This window comes from Hyalella azteca, unplaced genomic scaffold, assembly GCF_000764305.2.
Source record: "Hyalella azteca isolate HAZT.00-mixed unplaced genomic scaffold, Hazt_2.0.2 contig11549, whole genome shotgun sequence".
Taxonomy (NCBI): Eukaryota; Metazoa; Arthropoda; class Malacostraca; order Amphipoda; family Hyalellidae; genus Hyalella; species Hyalella azteca.
Window position 1 is genome coordinate 111,476 of NW_025941542.1, and position 26,260 is coordinate 137,735.

Here is a 26,260-nt window from a genome sequence, read left to right on the forward strand (position 1 = left end):
AAGTCATCTATCACTTCGAGGAACAGATTATTTTCTTAGGAAAATATCGGACAAGTGTGAAGAATGCGTGAGCTTTGCGTGTTATATAACATGGTTTTGAAAAAATTATTGCAATTTTTGACAATAATAAATATAATTTATTGTTCCTTAAATTTTTTATGCATATACTGGTATCGTTCCATTTTATTAAATTATATTCCATCAAGTTCCTTTTACGACTAACTGCTGTCTATATATAGGATTATAATAACTTCTAAGTCAAAATTTTACTTCAATAATTGAACAAATTCATATAAATTGTTGAAGTTACACTTGTAAGTAAATGTACAATGTCTAAAAACAGGTACAATCGCAAAGAAAAAATTCACCGATATGGGCGCATCTGCTGCTGAGCGTCTGCTCGTTGGCGTCGATATATCGCCCTCTGCAGTTGTCTGCAGCGCTGAAGATGAGAACGTGGAGACGGCGCCGTGCAAGACCAGTCGAAGGATGCTCGATCCTAATTTGCACCTACAGGTTCTATTATTAAATTAATAATGTTTTAATGAAATTATTTCGAGTAATAGTTATTTAAATTAAGTTCTCAATATATAGATGAAGGTTTTTTTTTCAGGAGGCAAGTTTATCTTTTCCATTAAATTTTAGTAGGTATGCAGTATTTTTTGTGGACTCCTTATGAAGATTTTGAACCAGTTTTGCCACACCCATTAGGCACAGCTCCTGTTTGGGAACGCACCACACCCATTTGGCAGGGTTAACAAACTCCCCCAAAAAAATTTCAATCCCAATAGTCCGAGCTCTTGATAACAAAGCAGTCGCGGAGGTTGTCTCGTTGCCGTGCAATTATGCACAAGGTATCAGTGATGTAAATAGAATTCTTTCATTTTGTTCACGATGAAAAAAGTAAGAAATATTCGCTACTGATAACTTAATGATTTTTGATACTAATTAATAATTATTGTACCGGAATCATCATGGTGATCGTTAGTTGTTAATTCGGAATCGACCTGGAATCGTTAGTTGATGTTTAATGACAACCCTACGGCGGAAAATCCATTGTCTAACGCCTAATGAAAGTTTTTCGTCGATATTGATAGTTTCCCAAAGAGACACTTTATCGAATGATGTTCATTCTTTATATTTGCGCATGGCAGATTCCACTTGGAACTTCAGAATTTATTAAGTTCCGAATCCTATTTATGTACTTCCGCACAGGAAGATTACAATAGTATTTTCTCATTTTCATACGAATACTCTTGTAAACAATTTTCACCAGTTTTACTCGGAATTATATAATTGAAATAAAAATTTTATATTGATCTTGCGTATACTTTGGATTAATTGATATGATAACGCATGCTGCGTTCTCACTATTTATTCCTGCTGATTTAACCAGTCTGTTCGCCTAATCTTTCGTAGCTTAACTATCACGAAGAATGATTGGTAATGAAGTATATAGAAGTATAACGTTCCAAGTGTATCATTTAAGAATATAGAAGTAGAAAGTTTCTAGCGTATCAAGTATATAGAAGGCGAACGTTTCTGCTGTACCAAGTATGTAGAAGTAAAAGAGTAGAAGTAGTATCAAGAGTATAGAGTATCACTCAAAGTTTCTATAGTAAGTCCCAATTGAACAAAGTGAATATAAGGAGAACAGTATCTCATATGTATAAATAGAGCGTATCAATTGCATTAATTATATAGAAGAACATTCCATGTGTATCAAGTGAATAAAAAAGAACGTTTTTATACCAAGTTGAGCGCATGGCTGCATGTTACATGCTAGTCACTTGTTCCGTTGTAAGTGATAAGGTAGCACTCGGATGCCACTATTTTCTTCTCATCTTTCACGCTCGAAATATTACACTATTCAAGCTGCACGCTCTCTTAACTCATGATGTACCTGTACCATATTTGCGCAGCCCGCTCAGTATATCCACACTGCTCGATTTGTACGATGAATCCGCACCATATTTATACATACCAAAAACTCGCCCAATTTATGCTGGGCGCTTGGTTTACTGACGAATTATAGTATGGCAATTAATGCTAAAAGTTTTATTCATTTATAAAATACGGTTGTTAAATTGTGAAGTTTCAGGAAGCGATTCTGCCGCTTCATGAAACCAAATTAATATATTTTGTGTTTTCAAAGAGTAAGGGGGAATATATAATCAATAATTCTTGAAAGTAACGTATATTTAATGTTTTTCTTAACATCAGTGAATATAGAAATCATAAACTTTGAAATTAAATTTCTACTTCATCCTAAAGTATATGATGTGACTAGTGGCATATCAGTGGGTTAGAATAAAACTACACCGTTCATCATGATCTCTTCTACACGATAACAAGCGTTCGTGTAGTGAACTGCGGTCAGGAAAAAAAATTGCCAAGAATTTAGCCTTGAATTCCGGTCCGGTTCCTGCAAATTTGGTTCGATCTTTATTTGCAGAAGACGACTGCATCAAATTATTCAAGAACTTAGTGAACGCCCTCATTAAATATTATAAGCTTTGAAAGTTAAATTGCAATATATAAGACAACACTAAAAATTTTAGGGAGCTATGGATGATAGCGCAATACGAAAAAAAATCCAGTTTAGAACCACGATCCTAATAAACGAGCAACTGGTTTTCCGAGCAATTAACTTGGAATCTTCACTACCTGGGATATGGCGTCTTCGTCTGAGGAAATCTTACGATAATTAAGTGACGTAAATGTACTATGTGCGCTCCATTTTAATGTTTTAAACATGACAAAGTTTTCATCGATTGCTGTAACTATAGTAAAATTGCATGGCTAAAATTAATATGCTGATTGGGATACGTGCGTTTTTATGGACATAAATAATCAAAATAGAATTTTCTCCAAAGCAGAATAGCTCTAGATCTCAAGTTGCGTTCGATAGACATCATTGGAAAATAAGGCCGAAATGCACCGATATGCAATCACCGGAAGATAAGGCCGAAATGCACAAAGCCTCAAAATCGTGGTGTTGCCTTGCCTAAGTTGGAGCAATAATATTATCAATAATTAAAAAAGCTGTTCAACTAGTTATAATGAGAGAGTAAGAAGAAACTACAGCAAAAATGTACGTTTATTCGACTGGCTGTTTGACATCGGTCCTGCGAACAGGGACGATATCATGAATGCGGCGCGTGTTCGGTTCTTTCCATACGTGAACGAGAAGGCCGCGTTAGTGAAAGTCAATGCATTGTGAAGCAGTACAGTTGCTGGCGTGTTCAGTGTGGCTCTCCATACACTCTCTAATGTTCTTCCCTAAGCATATGGCTCGTCACCACAGCCATAAGCTTCCCTCAGACCGACATATGGACGTTGGTGAGAGTGATGACGTGGAGCTGTTATTACATAAAATTTTGTGGTTATAGGCCGAGTCGCGGTCTCACAAATTTTTTAGTTATTCCTACTTAAGTTATAGTAGTAATACATTTCACAAGTTTGATTGATTGTCAAATATTATATGTAATAGGGAATTTTGAAAAATATGCAACTCAGGTCTAATTGTATTATTGAGTTTATTCTTCTTTTCTTCTTACAAAACGTCAGTCACTAATTACTGCTTCTATGTCCAGCCTTATGAAACTACTGACTTCATGAGTTTAAAAAAACTTTTTCAAACAGACTTTCAATTTTAAAACTTGAACGCAAATACTGTAATCGAACGACATCGCAACGACACCATAAAACTTTTAGATCGCCAAGGAAAACTCTGGAATCGATTCAACTCATCAAGAGTGACCATCATCTTCAACCTCGAGGGCCAAGCTCCCACACGTGAGTTGATGTTTTAAATTTTGATCGCCGTGTGAAGGCCGCGCGAGAGGGTTCGATGATGACAAGTCCGTAAATAGTTTTGTATTGTATTCGCAGTACAGAAGGGTGCAGCCCATACATGGCTTTGATTGTGAGGGGGCTAGCATGGCACACTATGAACCCGCGAAAAATATATTACAGAATTCCTTTACTCCATAAGCAAATGTAATTCTCATGGGTCATGGCTTATGCGAAATACTATCTGGGTGCTCGCTAATAATGAAAAAGTTTTGAGAGGATTGGTGAGAATGTTCCAATGCTCAATAATTAATCGATGAAAATATCGTGGAATATGCGAAGCTATCTTCATCCAGTAATTTCTCACTGAGAAGGTCTTGTAGGCTGAAAAGAACTATAATTTCCTGGATCCGAAATCAAAATTTTATCATGTATATGAACGATCTTTCATCTATTAATTTAACCCTTTTTCGATGGAAAGATTAAGCTTCGTAACTGCCATCTGAATCAGAAGACCAGGTAGCTAGTGTTGCTGCTTTTGACTGAGAGGCATGCATCAGAATAAATTTTTAGGAGGTATTATTCGTCCTTATCAATAGATGAAAGTCAAAAAGTTCTCACGATACAAAGGACCGCCGCCATCTTTAAAAAAAATGTCCTTCTTATTAGTCTCACCGCTACAGATGCTAAACTTCAACGCTCAACTGTTAAAAGTAAATATGGAGACTTGCAGGAAAATCTTGCAGACTTACAGGAAAAGATTTCATGCCTTCAACAACAATCAAATTTTATTCCCAAGAATTACGTCGAATTTCAACGAACAGCAAGAGAAAGTTCAAGAACCACGTGGTAATTAACAAAAAGAGTTATTATAAATTTATATCGAGACTTTACTCTCTCACATATAATTTGTTTTTTTTTAATATTTTTAAGTGGCAATCATGGTTCGAACACCAACAATTTGTCTGCGATTTTACTTTTCCTACAATGGTTATACATTCTTCAGATTAACTTACTAACATCGTGCTTATATAGTGGAGGCTTCTGTTCTTTCTAACTATCATACTAATAGATAACACAAGACATCAACTTATAGTTCACGCCTAGCCGGTGATTTTGTCAAGAGCCGATAAAAATTAGCCGGTAGCTGACAAAATACTTGGGTTTCAGGAGACAATAATCATCATATAGTCTATTTTGATTATTTATATCCAATTTAACCCCAGCCTTGGTATCACTTACGTGCGAGAACATAATTGGACATGACCAATTTAACCCCAGTCATGCATTTTCAATGCTTGCCAATTCCAGTGTCTAATATATCTGCTGATTGTTTTATAATGCAGAGTTTGAAAGGAATATAGTGTTGACATTGCCTAAGAAATTTTATGTATATATTCTTAAATAATATCACAATGAAATATCTAAAATTTTGAATCTATTCTCGTGGGTTTTATTTATGATAAACCAATTTGCTTCAACTATTCCATGAAATTAAACTCAACTTTGTTGAAATTGCATTCAACTCTGAATTGTGTACGACATGGTTTGAGTTGTGGTGCACGAAACGTTTTTTTTTGTAACAAATTAGGACAGAATTCTATGAGGATAAAGATTTTATGATAAATAATCCTAGCAGTAACGAAGTAAAATTGTAATATTTCTTATATTCAGAGAATCATTTAAAATATCAACTATGATATGAATATTCATAGCTTTCCTATAAAAATGGCTCCCGCCAGAAACGGCTATATTTTTCCAAATTCCAAATGTCTGTCTCTACAGTTTAAGAAAATTTGCAAATCCAATTTTCGTTGGGCCAATGAATGGTTTAAATATATAGAAACACTTAAATAAAATTTTTAAAATATATATACAAGACGAACTGTGCTTTATCCTAATATTAAAACGTTGCAAATTTGATTAATACACATTGGTCAAATAATTAAATTATATATAAATATTCCAGAAAAGTTACTCCGGTCATTCCATGGAGTAATATTTTTCGGAGCAATCGAATTTGTTCTGCTCATAGTTATTTACCATGTTTAGTGTAAATCAAAATAAAATTAATTCTGCTCGAGCTCGAAAGTTGGAACTAAAATTTTGAACTTTGAATGCCAAATGGAAATTTTATTGCGTTGAAAAAATTCCGACTAAAAAAAACCTGGTTTAGTGAGATGGATGTTCACTTATCAAGGAGCTACTCAGCTAACACGTCTTGTAAGCCGACCGACCTCTGTATACAGTCCAAGATCTCTGTAACTTCCTGCACATCATTAGTGGATGAATGCGAGGTGAGAGTTTTATGTTAAAAAAAATGTTTACTTTCAAATGCGGCTTCGTCTTTTAATGAGCGAATGTGTTCGTCCTTTATAAATTCCAGGTGCTCAAAATATTTTTTAAAAAATTTTTTCCGACTTTTGAGCCACGGCCTCTACGCTACCGACTGAGTTCACTGCATGGAGTCAATTTGTTGGGAAAATATAGTATATTAATGATGACACTATTTCAGATGTAGTTCAAATACAGGTAGTTGCTCTTCCCACCTGACCTTTTCGCAACAATGTATTTTGAGTCCATTTGTTCTGCTTAGAAGAATAAGCCAAGCTAAACTGAAGATCGATGGGACCTGCTGTGACATTACACCCAGAATTGGTACTTAAAAATTTCACGATAAGACGTGATCGAATGCGCCGTAACTTCCTGATGTGTGTTATTCTTAAAGATTGTTAAAACGAGTTAGTCTTTCCTCCGCAAGCCTATAATGCATAATGAGAGCAGCCAAGTTCGCAATTTTGGAGGACTTTCTTAACATAATTAGGAGTTGGAATCCTGTAGGATTTTTTAAAGGGTCCTCGACTGCATACTAAAAGCAGTTAAAAAACGTTATTGAAACGAAATTCTTTTTGCATTGGCATGAAGATTCCCAAAACATATAAATCTTACATGAGCTAATTAAAATCATTCCTTTAACCATTCAACTTAATTCCAAAAATCTCCCAAGTCTGGCTTACTAGTCTTTAATTAATTTTTCATTTTGAAAGGTTTCAATCCAAGTTGAACGGAAAGTCCTCAAGGCGACTAAAAGCGACGATGATGCAAAAGAAATTTCGTCATAAATTCCACAGGCCAACGCCCTTCAATATGTGCAGTGGTTGCGTGGCCATGAAACTAACCATTGGCCTTCGTTGGTAGGCCTACAACCTTAATTCTACAGGAACACGGTCGCTCAGAGGTTTTCATGTCATCCCTTTGGCGTCAAGCTCAGTTTTTTGCACAATCGAGTTTCCACGCCTATACCAAGACAATCAGGACTGCAGGTTGATGCAACAACGTATGGCACATCTCGTGCGAGGTAGAATTGAAACTGCAATCACACTTTAAGGCTATCGATATGCCAGAGGCATTCGATATGCACTACGTATGATATGCAAACTCGGGACGGCCTCATGCAAGCTCTGCTGTTGTGATCTGGTTGTCTTCATTGGCACCAGTACTACTTAAACCCTGCATCAAAGTTGAACTGATCAGTGGAAGAAGGGCGGCTTATGCTTTATGCTGCACTGATTGCCCTGTGCTCATATTGAGTCTGATATAGTTTTTAGAGTAGACCAAGTTCATGTGTTTACTATACAAATTCAGAGTCACAATTAATCTGCTACAATTCACAATTACGCAGCCAAAACACTACAGCACTGTGTGTCCGTTTGAAAATTGTTGCTAATGACTTCAGCTGCCGGTCTTCTCATGTTGTCCAATGAGAACGGATATGTACTTGATTCTTGCTTGTAAAATGATGCTGAATATTTTAACTCGGTAGATTAATTGTTGTTTATATCCATTTGCAAAGTACAGTAGATATATTGTGGACATAAATACTACAGGGTTGTTTAATATTTAGGTCAATCAGTATTTGGGCATGCATGATTATCTCAGTGTCATGCACAAACCGAAAAAAATAAGAAAGATGGATATTTGATCCCATGGTTGAATTAATACTATATTAATTCAACCATGGTTGATCCAGTCTGTGTCCCAGGATTGGTCGTAAACTTTGCTTCATTTTAAAAGAGTCAACATGTAATTTGAGGCCCAGAACACGCAAGTTATTAGTCGAAATTCTTCTTCGCTGAGCCAAACTTGGCCCTCAGACCTAAATTGGGCTGACATCGAATGCAAGTATAAGCGTTGAGAAGAATGCTAATCACTAACACCATTTGTTGAAGTATGCACCTGAGGAGGACTCATCTGAATCATTGTTACGTCATAATCTAGGACATCGACGTTAAATAATTCATGAATTTAGTGTAAATATTTATCATCCCTTTATAGAAGTTGATAGTGTGGACTACATAAATTGATCCTGGAAAACTTTCAGTTGACAGAAAGGACGTTCTTAAATATAATTTCCGTTTATAGACAGCCTTCGATTTGACACAAAATATGATTGGTTTATTTCACTTTTGTTTTATTGTCCTCGCCGCCGATTGGAGAGTTACAGTTGCCACCGAGCGGAGAGAGTCAGAGCAGCTACCAGGAGCAGAGATACGGTGGCATTGCATGGATACGCGAGCAGGAAAGTAGATCATAAAAAACGGGAAAGTTTCTTTCACAATCTGCCACCGTGCAAGAAAAAATACGAAGGGAAGAAAGTGAAGGAAGTTGTTTTTGCTTTCGTCTGGTTAATATTTTTGTTCGGTGATGGGACCGAAGCGAGTAGCTCTCGATTTTTAATTGGTGAAAAGTTCGTTCGAGGAGTAACTGATGAATTTATGGACTATTTTGGACGGCGGCCTTCCTTTCTGTGGAGCATGTGATGTGTATTGTATTTAAACGATCAACACTGAGACGGTTGACGAAAAAGTTGACACTGTCTTGAAAGTTTTCCGCATAATTAGAGATGGTTGCACTTAAACCAACATAGTAACTATGATTGAATTACTCTTTTCTCAATCAATTTTCCCACGAAATCTGAAATTTGATAATTTCATCGCCCAAAAGTTTAGATAAAACTAATTTTGATCGCGTGGAAGAAGTTAAAGGAATGGAAACCATAACTGACTTCCTGCCAACAGCAAATTCATTCAAGCAAAGTCTGGAGTTCACACAGAAATGGAGGCCAGAGGTCAAGGTAACCAAAAGCTAACGGATTAGCTGGGGACTGAGCTGCATCTCATCGCCATCGTCTACACCCGCTGCAAGGAATAACAAAGGAACAAATAACAAAGAACGCCCGCTGCAGTCGGCAATTTTGTCAAGCTTTATAGTTCCCCTTCTAACATTTTCATTGAGAGCAAGAATTTGTTCGTAGCTTACATTTTATTCAGATTTGTTGAAAAAATTTAATCATTCTGGAAAAAAGTTCACACAATAAATTCTTGGTGAAGGATAATCATGTCAGTTCATATTGACAAAAATCAAGCGAGGTCGTGTTTAATTATCCTAGGTCTATCGAAAAGCACGAATGATTTAGGGCACAATTTTTTTTACACTGAAAACTTAATTAAAAAATTATTCCAAGCTTTGAAAAAGTGAAATAAAAACATGTTTCCAAATTTGTACATTCACTTTCCTTCCTTAAGATCTTTACTTGGAATCAGTTTATTCGGCAGCAATTGCACTAGGGAACAGTTTTATTCCATATTTTTCAATGTTGTGAAAGGCTTTTTGTGTGAATTTTCATGAATTTATGGCCAATGAATGAATATACAATTTTTTATTATTATTTTCTATTTAGTTAGAACTTAAAGAAATGAATAGTAGTTTATATCGCGGACAAAATTTGACTGAAAAGGATATTGATTAAGTTATTTATTTATGTAAAATTTAACATCATATTCAGATTTTATTTATGATTATTAGTTTGATATATAAAATGTATCTAGAGCTTATACATACTGGATAAATTATCCATAAAAAGCAAAGCATTTACATGTACGTACCCAATTGGGAGAAATACTATTGAACCCCTTTTATTGCAGCACATTAGTGTCATCAAATTATCATTTCCATAAATCACATAACAAACAGTTTCCTCACGTAACGTTTAACGTTATTTTGGCACATTCAATGAAAATTCTCCGAAATTCTCAAATTTCTCAGGCCTCCTTCCACAGTTTTAAGTGGGAATTCCCTTGCCATTGAGTCCGAAATGCCACATGGCGCAGTTCGTGAAGGTTTTTATTATTGAAAGACTCGCTGCCTTCCCGTTATGCCCGTCTGCTTGGTTCCCGTAATGGCTTGGGAACGAGTTTGGCAAGAACAACTAAAGCAGGATGTGAACGTCGTCAAACAACCTGAGACTTTCCCAAACATACCAATCGAAGCCGACTGACGCAACATTAGATTAGAAGGTCAGATCCACCAACCTATTTCTGATGTGCGGTGAATCTTGCACACCATACTTGTGCTTGATCACTTTCTGAGGACGTTGCAATATGTGGTTATAATTGGGGTAATATATTTCCTGAAATCTGAGCCCAATTAATTAAGAAACTCCCATAATTAACTCTCCACCCTTTTACTTCGCGAACTTTACAGAAAAAATTATTTTTTTTTCGTGTATGGGTCACGTGTGATGCTATTTCGTAAAATCATCAATTTGAATTTCCTTATCCTGCTCTGCGCTCAAAATTTCAATGGATGGGATAGTTCACGCTTGCCACAATAATCGTACGCAATTATATGTCAATGAAATTATTATATGGAAAAAAATATAGTTAGGGAACTTGTAGTTAATTTTAAATCACTGTGTTAATGATGCTGAGTGTCAGAAAAAATCCTTAATTGGATATCACAAAATTAATTTTTATCACCTCCATGCTGTGCATGCTTATTTGCCGATAATTTCTATCTTAATTCTTATTTGGCATTAAAATATTGGTATAGGAGCATGACTTTGATTTGTATGGAATAGTTTCATTCACCATTGCTTAATTTTCTTATTCTGCGCATTAGAATCTGGAACTGGTTTCTTCTTAAGAAAGTGAAAGGCAATTCAGCGTAGCAGCTTGCACAGATGACTTTAGAGTCACGAAGATGCGCGATACCGGGCACTTTCATCATTATTCTTTGAACTTATTCCCGTCTGAACGATATCAGTCGGAAATGAATGTGATTGCCGAGATATAAACACTTTTTAAATCGTGCCCGAGAATTTTTGCACTTTATTATCCAACGTAACGTAATTTATTGTCATGAGAATCAAAAAGTGGTGAAGCGAACATATTTGGACTACAATTTAGTTTTTTTAACCAGTTAATCGATACGACGAGGGCTAAATTATTATTTTTAACTGATTAGAGACGGGAAGGCGGAATAACGGCTTCCTAACGATTGTTTTTACACTACGATCTCTAAGAGCATTCACGAAATTTAGAACATCGTTCATTTTTAGAATCATCTTCATAAAGTAAAGGAAGAGTATACTCACTATATAAAGCGTTAGATACGAATCGCATAACGAAAAATTATCTTCACTTAAAAGAAGTTTTATTTTAGGCACTGATCAGACAATGAACTTCATGTATTTATATCAATCAATCAACGACAGCATTTTTTTTCAGTGTTGCCTCTACACAAGTATAGATTGTACCGGCTTGCATATGTTGATTCATTAACTTGCCGACGGCAAGTAATTACGCATGTCGCGCTCGTTGAGACGCTAGGGCAGGTCGCGCACGTTGAGACGCTAGGGCAGGTCGCGCACGTTGAGACGCTAGGGCAGGCCGCGCACGTTGAGAAGATCGGGCAGGCATTTTAGAGCTAATTTGGGTTTACGCGGATTTTAGATATGAAATACATGCAGGCATAAGTTCTTAGTCATCATTTGGCAGGAATTGATTCACAACTGTAGCAGATTTCACAGGCCAAGATCCAAGATTTCGACGAACGAAGCACATTTTTATGTTCATTCAAGTCCGTTGTGTTATTGGTGATGGATAGAGCAGCCAAATTTAATTCAAGCAGTGCCAGCTAAAGCTAGAGTAATGCGTAGATCGGTCTATGACGATCAAAAGTATTATATTCTCATAAGTTCTCATAAACTTACCTATCCATTTTTGGGTTACTCGATGTTTTGTTCTAATCTTGTACAAGACGAAAAAAAACTGAAGCTCAAATAATATTAGCTAAAGTTTCGATGCTTTTTGGCGGATAAATGTCTATTCGGGGACCCGTGATTATATCAGTATTTCTGTCAATTAGAATCCAAAATGACAATCATTTGATGGTGGTTCTGTAAAATACATCTCCAGCATTCTGGAGTAGAAGCCAATGACAATATACGACTTCGATTATCCCTCAAAATTTTATGCCAAAAATCATTTAGAGTTGAAGATAGGATGAATGAAACTTATGAAATAAACCCAATAATAATATAAATGTAAAATATGGCTTCATGATACCAGGCTGTCTATTTTCTCTAGCCTTATGTATAACCTCTAAACATTTTTAGACATACTTTGTGTCATGTCCTAGCATCAAATTTTTATTTATTGCCTGTTTTTTCTTACTTTTTCTGCAAAAAATAGAACCTGCGATAATCAGCTCAATGGAAGAACAAATGAAGCACAATTAAATAAACAAAACGTTTAAATACCATTTCTACCGCCATTTTTGGTTGCCACAGATTCGGCACGGCTGTGATGAACACAAAATCAACAGGGTTTTTAAAATCACGTTCTGTGGCGGAATTGCCATGACCACGTACAATTAGACCGTCCTGAAACGAGGTCATGTCAGTGTGGACATGAAAACTCGGTACGAAAAGAAAAATATCCTACTGTATAATAAACCTTTTATCCCTAGAAGTTGGTTGTATCTAAATTACTTTTCTAGAGTGGCGTATAATCCACTCTAGAAAATACCACAATCGTGGTAGAGTCCCAAGTTGTTGAACAATTTGCAATCCTGCTCTTCATTGCGCACGGTAAAAGAGTGCATGGTCTGGGGTCTTGTTGGCCGCCTGACCTGCGCAAACCAGTTCTATAGGTCAAGATCTTGGTGAGCTGCCCTGCAAGTGACGCTTTTACTGATGCCAGGTACCCAGTAAAATTGATGCTCTAAATGTTTGGTGGGAGCGACGACGCTCTTTCCTGTGACGGCGAAATTTTTTTTAGGCCCAATCTTGGACTTGCTTGGTAGCGAGAATGTCTCATTAGCTATAGCCCGCGGCAGAGAAATTAGCAAACATATTACGATTATGTGGTCCTCTTAATTGCAAGTGCACTCGGGTGAGAGAAAATCGCGAGTTCGTAGTATTTTAGAATCTTTCTAAGTACCGCATCGATGGGTTTAAACGCAACAAAAATTTTACCGGCTGCATAAAAAACACCCATTGCGAATGCTATGGGAGCAAGATAAAATCCTCAGATCTTAACATAAACAATGAAGAAACTGTATCGTCCTCAAATCCCAACATGAATGCAAGGGAAGAGGGGGAAAGACATCGGGAGGAATAGGTACGGCAAAAAAAAAGAGGGTCAAGGCCTGCTTGGTGTCTGGCTCGATCTTTTCGCCAGGTACCTGCTACCTACAGAGCAGCCAACTGATCCAGTTGCTGATTGCACGTGAAATTGGGAAGTCTCAATTAAGATGACCGAACGAATGGAACGAGGAATTAAATAGCTGACCTCAATAGCCGCCCTGGCAGAAGTTAAGCCAATAAAGTGAAGGCCTTGACGGTAACTTCTGCTGCTGTGCGCCGCCAACTAGATGGGGCAAAGACGAGCTTTCGGCAAGATGGCTGGTGGCTCGTGCACGCTTGAGCAATCAAAACTTTTTCGAGGGCAGCGGCGTGAAAGATTAAAAACCAATGTATTAATTTGAGTTCTAGAAATTTTCTCGATGCTCCTAGATGATGTCACATGCTGAAAAGCAATACAACTATTGTAAACTCGGGATGCTTGCATTACCAGCATAAGTCGATTGCCACAACGCATAATTATTTGGTCTACAAAAATGTTTTGCCTTGCATGACAACTAATTACTTAAAAATTGAACTGGAAGAATTGGATTATTTTGACAAGCAATCATTCTGAGAATGATCAAGAAATAATAATTTTCAGGATGAGCTATATATACCATTTTTTGTGCATGCTTTGAAAATCAGGATGTACAACTTTATTCAGCCGTCGATTCACCTCACGCACTGTGAAAATGAATATGGCCCAAACAGATACGAAATAAAGCGATTCCTCTTAATAACACTCGATTCCTAAAGCTTCCCTCATGGGCGAACTAGACGTTCATTTCCATGGGTCACAAAAGCAACCATGGTTCGACGGATCGCATTCTCGTTACGCAATGACAGCGCTTCCAATTTGTTTATTGCAATGCAAGCGCATGGATTGCACGCAGCGTGGGTAACTCTTGCAGCGCAGTGCGCCGGTTGCCCATTAATTATGGTTCAGTTCAGCTCAACTATACTTCGGATTGGTTCATCTATGGTCCAGGTGCACTCAAATATGGTTTAGGTCGATTCAATCGTGGTTTAGGTCGAACCATCTATGGTTCAGGTCGATTGAACTATATATGATTCATGCAGGTCGACTCCACTAGCTCAAATCGACCCAAATGGTTCAAGTCGACTCAAATGGTTCAGGTCCGCTCAAATGGTTCAGGTCGACTCAAATGGTTCAGGTCGACTCAAATGGTTCAGGTAGACTGGTAGACTCAACTGTGGTTTATGTCGATTCAACGATTATATAAATATATGATGTCAATTCAACGATATATAAAGGAAAAACGATTATATAATATTTGGGAAAATTTTAAATTAAAATTTGTTATATTAATGTCTGTTACATATACTATATTATATATTATGGATTATAATATTATATAATTGTTTTGGATTAAATAATGTTTTGGAAACATCTCGAGGATCGCGTATATACGTTGACAATGATTTTAAAGATAGAAAGCCATGTCAAACATCGATTCAATCGTGGTTTAGGTCGAACCATCTATGGTTCAGGTCGATTGAACTATATATGATTCATGCAGGTCGACTCCACTAGCTCAAATCGACCCAAATGGTTCAAGTCGACTCAAATGGTTCAGGTCCGCTCAAATGGTTCAGGTCGACTCAAATGGTTCAGGTCGACTCAAATGGTTCAGGTAGACTGGTAGACTCAACTGTGGTTTATGTCGATTCAACGATTATATAAATATATGATGTCAATTCAACGATATATAAAGGAAAAACGATTATATAATATTTGGGAAAATTTTAAATTAAAATTTGTTATATTAATGTCTGTTACATATACTATATTATATATTATGGATTATAATATTAAATAATTGTTTTGGATTAAATAATGTTTTGGAAACATCTCGAGGATCGCGTATATACGTTGACAATGATTTTAAAGATAGAAAGCCATGTCAAACCTTAATACCAGACCTATGCCTGGAAATGTAATTATAAGAAATATCCGGAAACCATTTGTAATATGTGATCTACATATGAGCTACTTTTCATAGCCAAATCTCTTAAGATTGACCTAGCAAGATCTCATCTTTAATTCCCTGAGAGAACGTCTTCCATATGTTCGAGGTAGGGCATGCCAATCCCTTGAACGGCTTCGTTCGAAAAAAAAAACTCAATGAGGCGCCTCTAATGCTCTATTATCTAGCAACTGCATCAGAGAATACTTAACGAAATGGGCGTTATGCATTATGCGAAGTGTCTTAGATTGCCTTTTTCAAGTAGGTGGGACGAGGGGGGGAACTTGACAATACCTCTTCCATTCCTTTCAAGTTGCAATGTAACACACCATAAAAATGGCTACATGTTTTACTTCACTAATTTTAAATCATCTAAAAATTGAAGTTGTTCTAGAATTATTTCATTCATTTTCAAAAAGTTTTTATCAGTCCTAAGCCATCGGACTATGTAGTTTGCTGGTAATAAATCTTTATAGAAGCTTTACACTGTGCTGTCTTGTTTACAAGTTGTAAAAAGTATTAATTGGATTGAAACTTGACACTTCGCAGTTTCTGCGTAATGTAAAGTTTCAGTATAATAGTTTTGTAATCAAAACCACTTTTATTGAGACTTGGCACTAAGCAGCATAGTTAAATAGTTGTTATAAATACCTTATTAAGCCTTGCCACCAAGTCGCTGCATGTTCACAAGTCGTCACTGACTCTATTGAGACTTAGCATAAATTATTTGTATTCTCAGGTCGTCAAAATTACTTTATCGAAATGGTACCTCATTCGCAGACAGTAGTTTTTTCGTTGGAGTGAGTTTAACATTCGTTAAACTGTCGAGCCGATCGCCAAAAATTAGAGAATGCTTTATCTATGCCTTTGTGTAGCGCAACTCTACATTACAAAAAAGTCAGGTTTATAATAATTTTTATTGGAGCTAATTGACCAAATCATAATGAGGTATCGTTAATCTGTATAAAATAGAGCAACGGCAAACCTTTAAATCTCCCACCTGACGAGAATTTTTCTTTATGTAAATTATTTGCGAGCATTATTATTTTTTTAATTTATAGAGACGAAGTAGTGAAATTCTCAATTAAGAAACAAAAATTTAGAACGTATCGGAGAAAATTTTTCGATGAAATATTCACCAAACAAAGGGATATAAGCATGTTTATGCTCTAATGTAAATATGCATGGATCAATTAGATAACCTAGCCACTGATCATTTTTCAAAAAAATTTTATATTAGGATCGTCGTTTACAATTTAATTATATAAAAACTGTAATTATTATATGGTTATTGGCTGCAGATGGCGTGAAGTAATCAAGGAAAATCATCTCTGATCTTCATTTATATTGAAGCAGAAATGAATATAAAGTGTTATAAAGTAGATCCTGCACTTGAAATTTGTAGAAATATCATGAAAAAATTTATATCTCGTAAAAATTCGATTTACTTATGTCATTATAGTTGGCTTGAATACGAAGTTTTACCCAAATTTAAAAGAAGAGAAAATGTCAGGTAAATTCACCATATCTTCATTGAAAACGTTTCGGCGAGCAGCTTCATCAGTATGTTTTTACCTTCTTCAAAAATTGGTAAATTCTCAATTCTAAGAAAAATATGAGAATATTTTGGTCTATGAGAAAATCTTAAAAATTGTTGAAAGAAATAAATTTTCGATACATCATTGCAAATAAAATTCATAACGGATTGCGATATCAATGGAAAGTTGTCTGATATTTTGGTCAGAAGCAGAGTTAATGTCTCTGAACTTCCTTTATTAAGCCAATGAAAAGGAAGGCGTTGGGCGAGCGCCAACGCTCGCTGCTTGAAAGTGAAAGGTTTTCTGTGGCAGCCACTAAGGATTGAAGCGTCTGCTGCTGTGCCGGCCGACAGCTGCATGTGGTTGCCTGCTGCATTAATATTGTATTATGCGAGGCACCAGGGGTTCTGGATGAAGATTACAGAGTATTATGTATTCATTATTGGAAGCATACCCTATACATAACACTTGCAAATATATTTCTACGTATTTTTCACTTTATCTTACCTTAATTAACGTTAAATAAATTAAACGTATTTCTACGTTTTCTTCAGTTTCACCTTAATTAACTATGTTGAAAAAAATGTTTTTCATTCTTCTTTAATAGAAGTTCTAAGTGATAAATATTTTGTGAGTAATTTTAATTAAACAGTATCTATCACATTTCGAAGCGGTTAGCCATATTTTTTAAAATTGAAGTGCTACTCAAAAGGGAGCTTCACGATTTGGTGTCATTCTCCCCGTCCTTCTCACTGTAACCAGGATGATTGCATTTAATTAACGTTTGTGAAATTTACTTTCCTATTAGTATTGTAAAATTTGGACACGGCTGCAGCGCAAATGAGCGTGACCAGTGGCTAACTTAATGTTCACTTCGTGTTTGCCAAAGTTGATGGTTGCGAACAGCGAGACCGGAGCATGTGACTTGTGCAACATGTTTCCCATGCAGGTAGCTCCCTTTCTTGCATCACTGCGACATTGACTATGCAGAGAGAGGCGGTTCTTCCATGCACTTAGCAAGAGCACGTCTATATGATGAGCACTGGGCACAGTATCTCATCTCTACTGAGCTATTATTTATGGGAATGATTAGTAAAAGATTGATAAGAAATTGAAGGGCAAGAAAAAATGGGGTTCCTCCTTACAAAAATTGTTAAATGGACGGAATAAGAGACAAATCGAATTTAGAAGACATTTATAGATGATTCAAACATGAATGAATGCAAATAAAATCCTGTAAAAATTTTTTCAATGCTTAAATTATAATTTGAGAGTTGTCGCAAATTTTTTGACCGATCGTCTGCCATCGATCTTGCCAATGCGACGTTTATCACACCGAATCAAACTACGCTGATTGCTTGGAACATTTTCTCTCTGTAGTTCCTGGGCCATCAACCAACTGCTCGATGTCTTAACGCTTGACGCTAACTAATTGCTGAACGCTTACGCTTAGGGCAAGAAATACCATCGCCATCATTGCTTATGGTTGCTCGTTGGACGAGCAATCGACCTTCACGTTCTGCAGTGGCTGGGGCCCGTACGCATTCAATTACCTGTGACACAAGATAGCTCTTGATCAAAGTGCAGTCTAATGATGAGAAATGCTATGTGATCAAATATGAATGATTATTTACTTAAAATTGGTATAATTAAAAAATTCGACGAAGCTAATCAGTGGTAATTCTATTACAAAAACTATACTCAAAAACCATAATTGGAAATGAATTTATAGTGCAGTACTAATCAGTAACTACATTTTATAACTGTAGTTGGAGTAATTACATGACATAACGCGTAATAGCCGAGCTACAATCTTCTACCCTCAAATTAAGAGCAGAGTTCATATCAGCATCACAGAAACTAACGTCTAGACTTCGTATTTACTTTGGCAATCGCATAAGGTTACAATAAAAAGTTTTAGATTCTTTAGAAAGCTATTTACAATCTGATCATGCATTTCAGTTAAGTTGACGATTTTTGAATTTGTAATCAAATTGGGAATCTATCTTACATTTTCAATACCAAAACCTCCAAGGAAAGGAAGGTTTAAAGCTTCATATATAGTGTCAAGGTATCGTAATTTTAGAGCATGTTAACACACAAGTCTATTTTATAAAGAAGCCAGCAGGATCCTAACTTTTCTTAATCTTTTGATAGTAATTATCAGCGATATGAATATTCGATGCTGTTGCCAAATTTGCATTTACGAAGTGCCATTGTTTGGTGCACCTTAGAGAAATAAGGCTGGTAATGACGAGTTTACCTGACTCCAAATTCATAAATTTGGTCATGTTTGGTACACTAAAAAGCTTTTCTTTGTTTCCTTTGCAAGTACATCTTTAAGCGTCGTTTTTGAAGTGTTTGATAACCGAATAGGCTTTCCTTAAGTTTCCTTTGCAAGTACATCTTTAAACGTGGTTTTTATAATCAAGACCAGAACGTCGTTTTTTACGCACAACCAAAGACATGAAAACTTCAGGTGACAGTTCATCCGTCGTACCCTCCGCTAATTAAGGTGTTGCACAAGATTCTTAAGTTCAAGTACACTTGATAGACCATGTGTGGGCCCGTATATAGGGCGCTGACCTTTACCCCCCGGCATAACTACAATTATGTATATGATTTTTGCTTTGTAATTAGGATCCTTTGTAATTTTGATGATATACCACATAAACCTAGCAATTATGTCTAAATATTAATAGTCTAACATATCAATATTTTATCAATGTCAAATATTTTAGTTTAAATAATGTTCTTTGTTAGCAGGCGGCAGAATTTGCTTCGTATAGCTCTAATTAAGTTACTCATCCAAAGACACGGCTGGTAGGATAAATCTACTGCCTCTTTTAATTTTCTAATCATGTCTGATTGTTCGTGTCATATAATGTAACAACAGCAAGATTTGTACTTTCCATGAATGAAATCAATATCTGATAAATCAAATGTAACACATAAAATTTTTATGTTTTCATGTGAACCTGCGTGTAATATTATTCACACGCTTTCCATGCAAATCGCAGTTCTTTTTAGAGACGATGCATTGATAAATATAAGTAGTAGTATGATGTTTTGCTAGCACTTCAGCTAACAAGCTTCAGCTATATCAAGCTTCAGCTATATCAAGCTTGAGCTATATCAAGCTTCAGCTATATCAAGCTTCAGCTATATCAAGCTTCAGCTATCAAGCACTGCACTGAGAAATGTTCAGTTACGAATTTTTAGGTCTTCACAACCTGTTCTTAAGTGACTTGTTTGGTAAAGGGGTTCTCATTTGAATACACAACCTTCCATTGAAACACATCATATAATTTTTGAAGCCCTATGATCTGCATCACAATCTTGCTTTTTTCTGACAAACCCAGAGGAACTAGCGGAAAATATTTCCGACTCGAGTATTTTAGACATTAATAAATAACCAAATGATTCTAGGATCCTCTAAAATTCTGAAAATAAATTTCATGTAACCTAAACTCACCGTGCAAAAGTACGATTAAATGGCAATGGGGCAAATTTTGTTATAACTCTGAGAGAAAAGAGTCTAATTTTTCTGCGAAGTCGATGCGTTCCTGCACCTATTTATTAAATATATTATGAGTAAGAAATTTATAAAATACGATAATACTATTCTGTAATTTGCCCAGTTTATATAATATTTAACTGTTTACAAAACGCATCTGACATTAAAAACCAAAGATCTTTTGAAGATCCAACGTTAAAAGTAAATCCTTATTTGTTTTCATCTTAAGAGGAATTTTATTCGTGTCAATAATTAAAAAAAATAAAAGAGAATGAGGTAAAAAAACACGGAAAAAATTAAAAATTTACAGAGCAACTCAATTAGTACTGAGAATTTAGCGCCAACTCGCAATTCTACGCGGTTTTTCCCGACGTCTGTAATAGCTAGAAAATTCGTAATTCCGAGTCGCCTGCGACTATGCAAAATTATTCAGGTGGAGTTGCCGAACGCGGTCAGCAAAATAATTTATATCCTTAAATTTATGCACTACGGTTAATCTAACAAAGAAACTCTCAAACAACTTGACTGTTGCTCTGACACTATAAAAGTGATGAAGACAGCACAGCAGATGAATTCAAATTATTTACAATTCCTTGCATAGCAGCAATCAGGGTTTCAAAAATATTTAAGCTCATTTAATTTCAATCGAGGCAACGGTTTGTGAATTTCCGGAGGTGAATTGAGATTCACTCGATATTGCCAGTCAGTGGTGAGTAACAAACTGCATGCTTGCATGCATTAGGATCGCTATGCTGATCTCTGGCTTTTAGTGCGTTCGGCTTGGCCATGAAGAAAAGAGTGATTAATTAAGCAAGCAAGCCAATTATTGGGATTTGGCATAAATCTAATGTTCAATTTGTTGTAAACTTATCTGTGAAAGTACCAATTTTTCAGGCATGTATGAATGAAAACGCTTCCAATGTTTCCGATGTTTTGAAACGGTTGGAATTTTTGTTGACGTATAAGAAAACACATACCAAAAATTAAAGTCAAAAGTTCCGAAAATTTCATAACAGTTGACTCAGATTAGAAAGTATTCGCGTAATGCTGATAAATAAAATTGAAAAATATCCATTATATAATTAATGGATTCAATTAATGGCGCAATTAAATAATATCCATTTGAACCTTCTCATACACATGACTGGATTGCATGACCAAGCAAGCTATTCGCGTCTTCTGACAACACTGAATTGCGTTATTTTTTAACACTTTTATGGCTGGCCATTATTAACGATCCGCAGTTAGGAGTTTTAGTAAGCGAAGTTAAACAATTATATGCTATTTCTTTCCAAAAATGTGCAGATCGAAAAATTAGTATCAATGTGCTATTAGAGAAGAAAATTGTGTAACCTGAAAAAAAGTTTGCGAGGGCATGGTAATGGTATATAATAACAAATTGCAATTTAATTCATAGTAATAGTAACAGACGCTAAAATTTTTGTTTGTGCATCTTCAAGTTCGATTTCGTCACACTCTGCGCTTCTGGGTGGCAGGGCCAGGAATAAATATTGGTTCTGTAAACATAGACTGCGGCTTCATGGCCATCTTCTAGGAATGCCATTGATTCCTTCTAGTCAAAAATTCGTTTATGAACTTCACGTCTATTTTAAACTGTTGCTATCCTGCAGACCTTGCACAGATATCATTCCTAGCATATCTATTGGAAGAAAACATGTTCACGAATAAGTATTTTGATTCTAGACCTTAGGAACGACATAAAACAGTTCCTAAACGAATAAAATAATTCTGTCTTCAAACAAATCAATTTTAATTAGCCGGGAATACATTACTCACTTGTTATAGCATGGCAAGCGAGAGTACGATGCTTCAAATAAAAACGTAAATTGCCATTTTTCAAGTCAAGGATATATATTTTTATGTCAATGATATATTTTTCTTCACGTCAGTGATAGATTTTTTAAGCCAAGAGTATTTTTTTCAAGATAAGGATATGATTTTTTGAGTTGTTGATAAATGAATGAATGTCATATTTTTTATTATATTTTTCTAATTTCTAACTGTAAAGTGTTGTTTCATCATTTTTAAACAAAAAATATGCAATTGTGGTAAAGGGACAAGGGTGGGCGCCTTGCCCCGAGCCCATTTTGACACTTTTTACAAATAGTGTTTCATTAACAATTGAATAATTTTATAGACGTCTAATTCACATCATACACAAGAGGTGAACTAACCTGACCAGGTTATTCTTACACAATCACACATTCACTAGGTTAAAAATCTTTCTTATTGGCAACTGTTTCCTTATCTGAGAGAGACGTATTTCTGTAGATACAACTCTAACGTTATTACACTTTGCATAAATTTTGAAATCAATAGTATCACGTTAAGCACATAAAAATATTTGCTACATTTATTGAAGCTTCTCATTTGATAAAAACTCATTTCACAATTCAAATTGTGACATTTCATTTAGTCAGCGTCGAGGATGGAAAGCTGCTTAACTCGTTCTTTGTGTTGCTTGCGAAAAGCCATCAGCGGTCACGTCACTGAGGAATATCTTCACCGATTCAACCGTCCTCCATCAGCTACCACACGTGAGCGTTCTGCCGTCTTTTTTCCTCATACTGTTGTTGGCCGAAATTTCATCTCTGAAAATTTTCGGTTCTAAATTGTTTCATTGAAACTATCGATACTTTAATGATGCAAATAATAATACAAATAATAAACTTTAATTTTAAATTTGGCCATAATTAAGCTAAAATGTTGTTTAAAATCTTTCCGAAATAGATAATCCAGTGTGCTGACATTCACTGATATGATTCCCATGAATGCTAAGGACTTCTGATCCATCAGAGGGTTACACAGCGGATGCTTCGAATAAGATGGAACACTCTTTTTCGAGTACAAATTTACAGCATTTTTGCTAAAGCTATCAACTTTGTTAATAGTAGAAAAGTACCAATGATGTTATAAAAGATTTGTAATGTTGTACGTTAGTCAGATTTCTTTACTCTGACTTGGATAGCGGAAAAATCCAGTTGCTGCTGCTGTTGTATTGCCGTTTTCAACCTAAATTGTAAAATTAGTTACTTGGTTTGATTCTCGTGTAATTATGTTGTTTAAATTTATAGGGAATACACCTGCCAATTTGAGTTCATGCAATTTTTGGCGTATAATGAAGGCTTCCACGATCAAACCAATGCATTTCTCATCTTTTTAGGTTGAAAGGGAAACAAGTTTACAATCTGGTCGTCAGGCCAAGTTCGGAGCTGGGTCTTCTGGACTGGAATTCTGTGAGACTGCGAGGCAGTGAAAGTCTTCGTCACGAATTGCTTGATGATTTGAAAGGATTGGTTAGATTGCTTGCTGCATCAGGAACGTCGTTAAAAAAGCACCTTACGCCATCGCCCACGGCCGGCCCTGATGTCTGTTTCAAAACTCGACATGAAATTTGAGGTTCCTTTGGTTTCCACGATGGCTGTATCACTCGAGTGTAGTCGACGGACAGTATTGAGAAGCTTCTCGTTATTGATGAGTGGCAAAGCAAAAAAAAAAAACGATTAATTTTCGTTCAATGCAAACTTAAAGCGTTTCGTAAGCTTTCCATTTAAGGGTATATCTTAAATTAAATCTATCTCTTTCTTTCAAAGGGCTGTAAGAAACGCCATGAACTAAAATGTTTAGATGATATGATAATTTTATATTCACATAATTTTATTCACCGCAAAATATTATTTAAACTGAACAAAATCTTCCAGAAAAGAATATGATTGTCATTTGTCTAAAACTTGTAACTCGAGATAAAGTTTTCTCGAGCTAATTTCCTTCATAGAAAAAAGTTTCCCATATCCCAGCACCAATCATGGAAACTTCGCCAGAACCAGTAATTAATGGTACCACAGCTTTTCCTGTGGTGAAGGACTTANTACTCCAACGGTGGAGCTTGCATACTCCAACGGTGGAGCTTGCATACTCCAACGGTGGAGCTTGCATACTATAACGGTGGAGCTTGCATACTCCAACGGCGGAGCTTGCATACTCCAATGGCGGAGCTTGCATACTCCAACGGTGGAGCTGGCATACTCCAATGGTGGAGCTTGCATACTCCAATGGTGGAGCTTGCATACTCCAACGGCGGAGCTTGCATACTCCAATGGCGGAGCTTGCATACTCCAAAGTTAGAGCTTGCATACTCCAACGGCAGTGCTTGAATTTTTAAATTATAGAGAATATCAAAAAACATTCAAGAGTAATAATGATATCAAAGGAAAAGTGATAATGACGATGACAAGAGAACAACAGATAGAGTGATAGTGAATGAACGTGCAATGAAAGTTTTTGCAATTAGTTTTTGAGGGCTGTTATGATTTCCTTATTTTTCGATGTAATCTTTTGGATTACATCGAAAGAAACAAGTTTCTCATATTATCTAACGTGTAAAAGTCAATATATAAATATAATACCTTCAAATGGTTGTAAATTCTGTAAAAATTGTTTCTATAAGCTTAACGGCAAAGTTTTAATCAGCACAATACCACAATAATTTATAAAGCTCAAAATAAATTTCAAAATCAGACAAAATTAATTAGGCCCAAAATTCAATAAAAGTTCCCAGTTTTGGTAGACCATTTGTAAACAGATGTTTCGCACATTATCTGATGCCCGATCTCGGAAATACCAGTCAGTGTCATGATATTTCATTTTTCAAATTATAAAACGAACGAATTTGCTAGCAGAACGAAAAAAAATGTGACACAATCTTGAATTACCATTGCATCAAGTCCTAAGGATGTCAAGACCTTAGTCAACGTACATGCTTCTTCTGTACAATTAAATTGATGCCCAACATTTAACGCAAATACCATTCATGCAGGATTGATAAGAGTAACCCCCTTATAAAGGTAGACATTTCACTATTTCGACATCCTCCTCAGCATATAGCAACTGCAAAAAAATAATCAAAGATGCTGGCTCACAAAAAAATATTGCACACGCCCATTAGTATAAGGCAACGCCGAAAAAAAACAATTGGAGATGGTGGCCAGCAAATATATACATCTCCAAAATTTCCTCTCCATATTTATTTCCTTCTCCTTAAGTGAGCATGAACACATGAAATAAAACATAAATTTAGACTGAAGAAATGGTTAGATAAATTTTTGTGGGGTAAAATTAAAATCTTAACTATAATATTAAGCGACGTAATTTGCCTTCTAACGCAACCTGTTGATATCATCAGGTTAAACGAAAAAGAACGGAAAGAAGGTAGAAAGACGGTAATTTTCGTGCCCCTCTGGGCACGGATTTTAACGAACGAGTGCCCTCACAATGAAGTGTGTCATGCGGGGCTCACAAATGTGCAATGCGGGGCTCACAAGTGTGTCATGTGGGGCACGCCTAGCTGTTCTCTCTCACAAATTATCTGTGTCGTGCTGCTCCAAAGGATGAGTAATTCGGGCTCTAGGAAGAAAAAAATTGCCGAAGAAAACGGAAAAAAACATTACGTATTTGTTCAAGATTTGGAGACAAGATCGATAATTACATTTAACAATTTAAAGTTGTGCGCGCAATTTGAGTATTTTATCGAGACCATTTTTTTGAGTATTTATGAATATGAATTGTGTGGTTTACCTCCAACCGAAGCATTATTGCTGTGCAAGCATTTAAAATTCAATTCCAATAACATTCATTGGCAATTAAACTATATGTTTTTTTTTTAAACAATCTTCATTAACACAATTAATCAATTTTTTACCGCAATTCAACATCGGGGCATGTAAAATGAATTAATTCACGCAATTTGTTTAACGCCATTCATCATGGAGACATGTAAAAAGGGATTCAATGAAAAGGTCATTGTGGTACAAATATTTCTGTTAAAACTGAAAAGATCATCCATCGAACTGACTATAAATTTGATCATTAGTTATGATTGGTTTGAGAAATGTGAAATGGCAAGCGGGAAGCACTATGCAGAAAGCTTGTATTT

The 26,260-nt window shown here is 35.9% G+C and overlaps 1 protein-coding gene across 2 annotated transcripts in view; it reads right to left on the bottom strand.

The window, feature by feature from the left end:
• The window catches only part of LOC108681451, a 55,743-nt gene that overhangs the window by 28,174 nt on the left and 1,309 nt on the right, over nt 1-26,260 (bottom strand). The gene's annotated exons all lie outside the window — the stretch shown is intronic.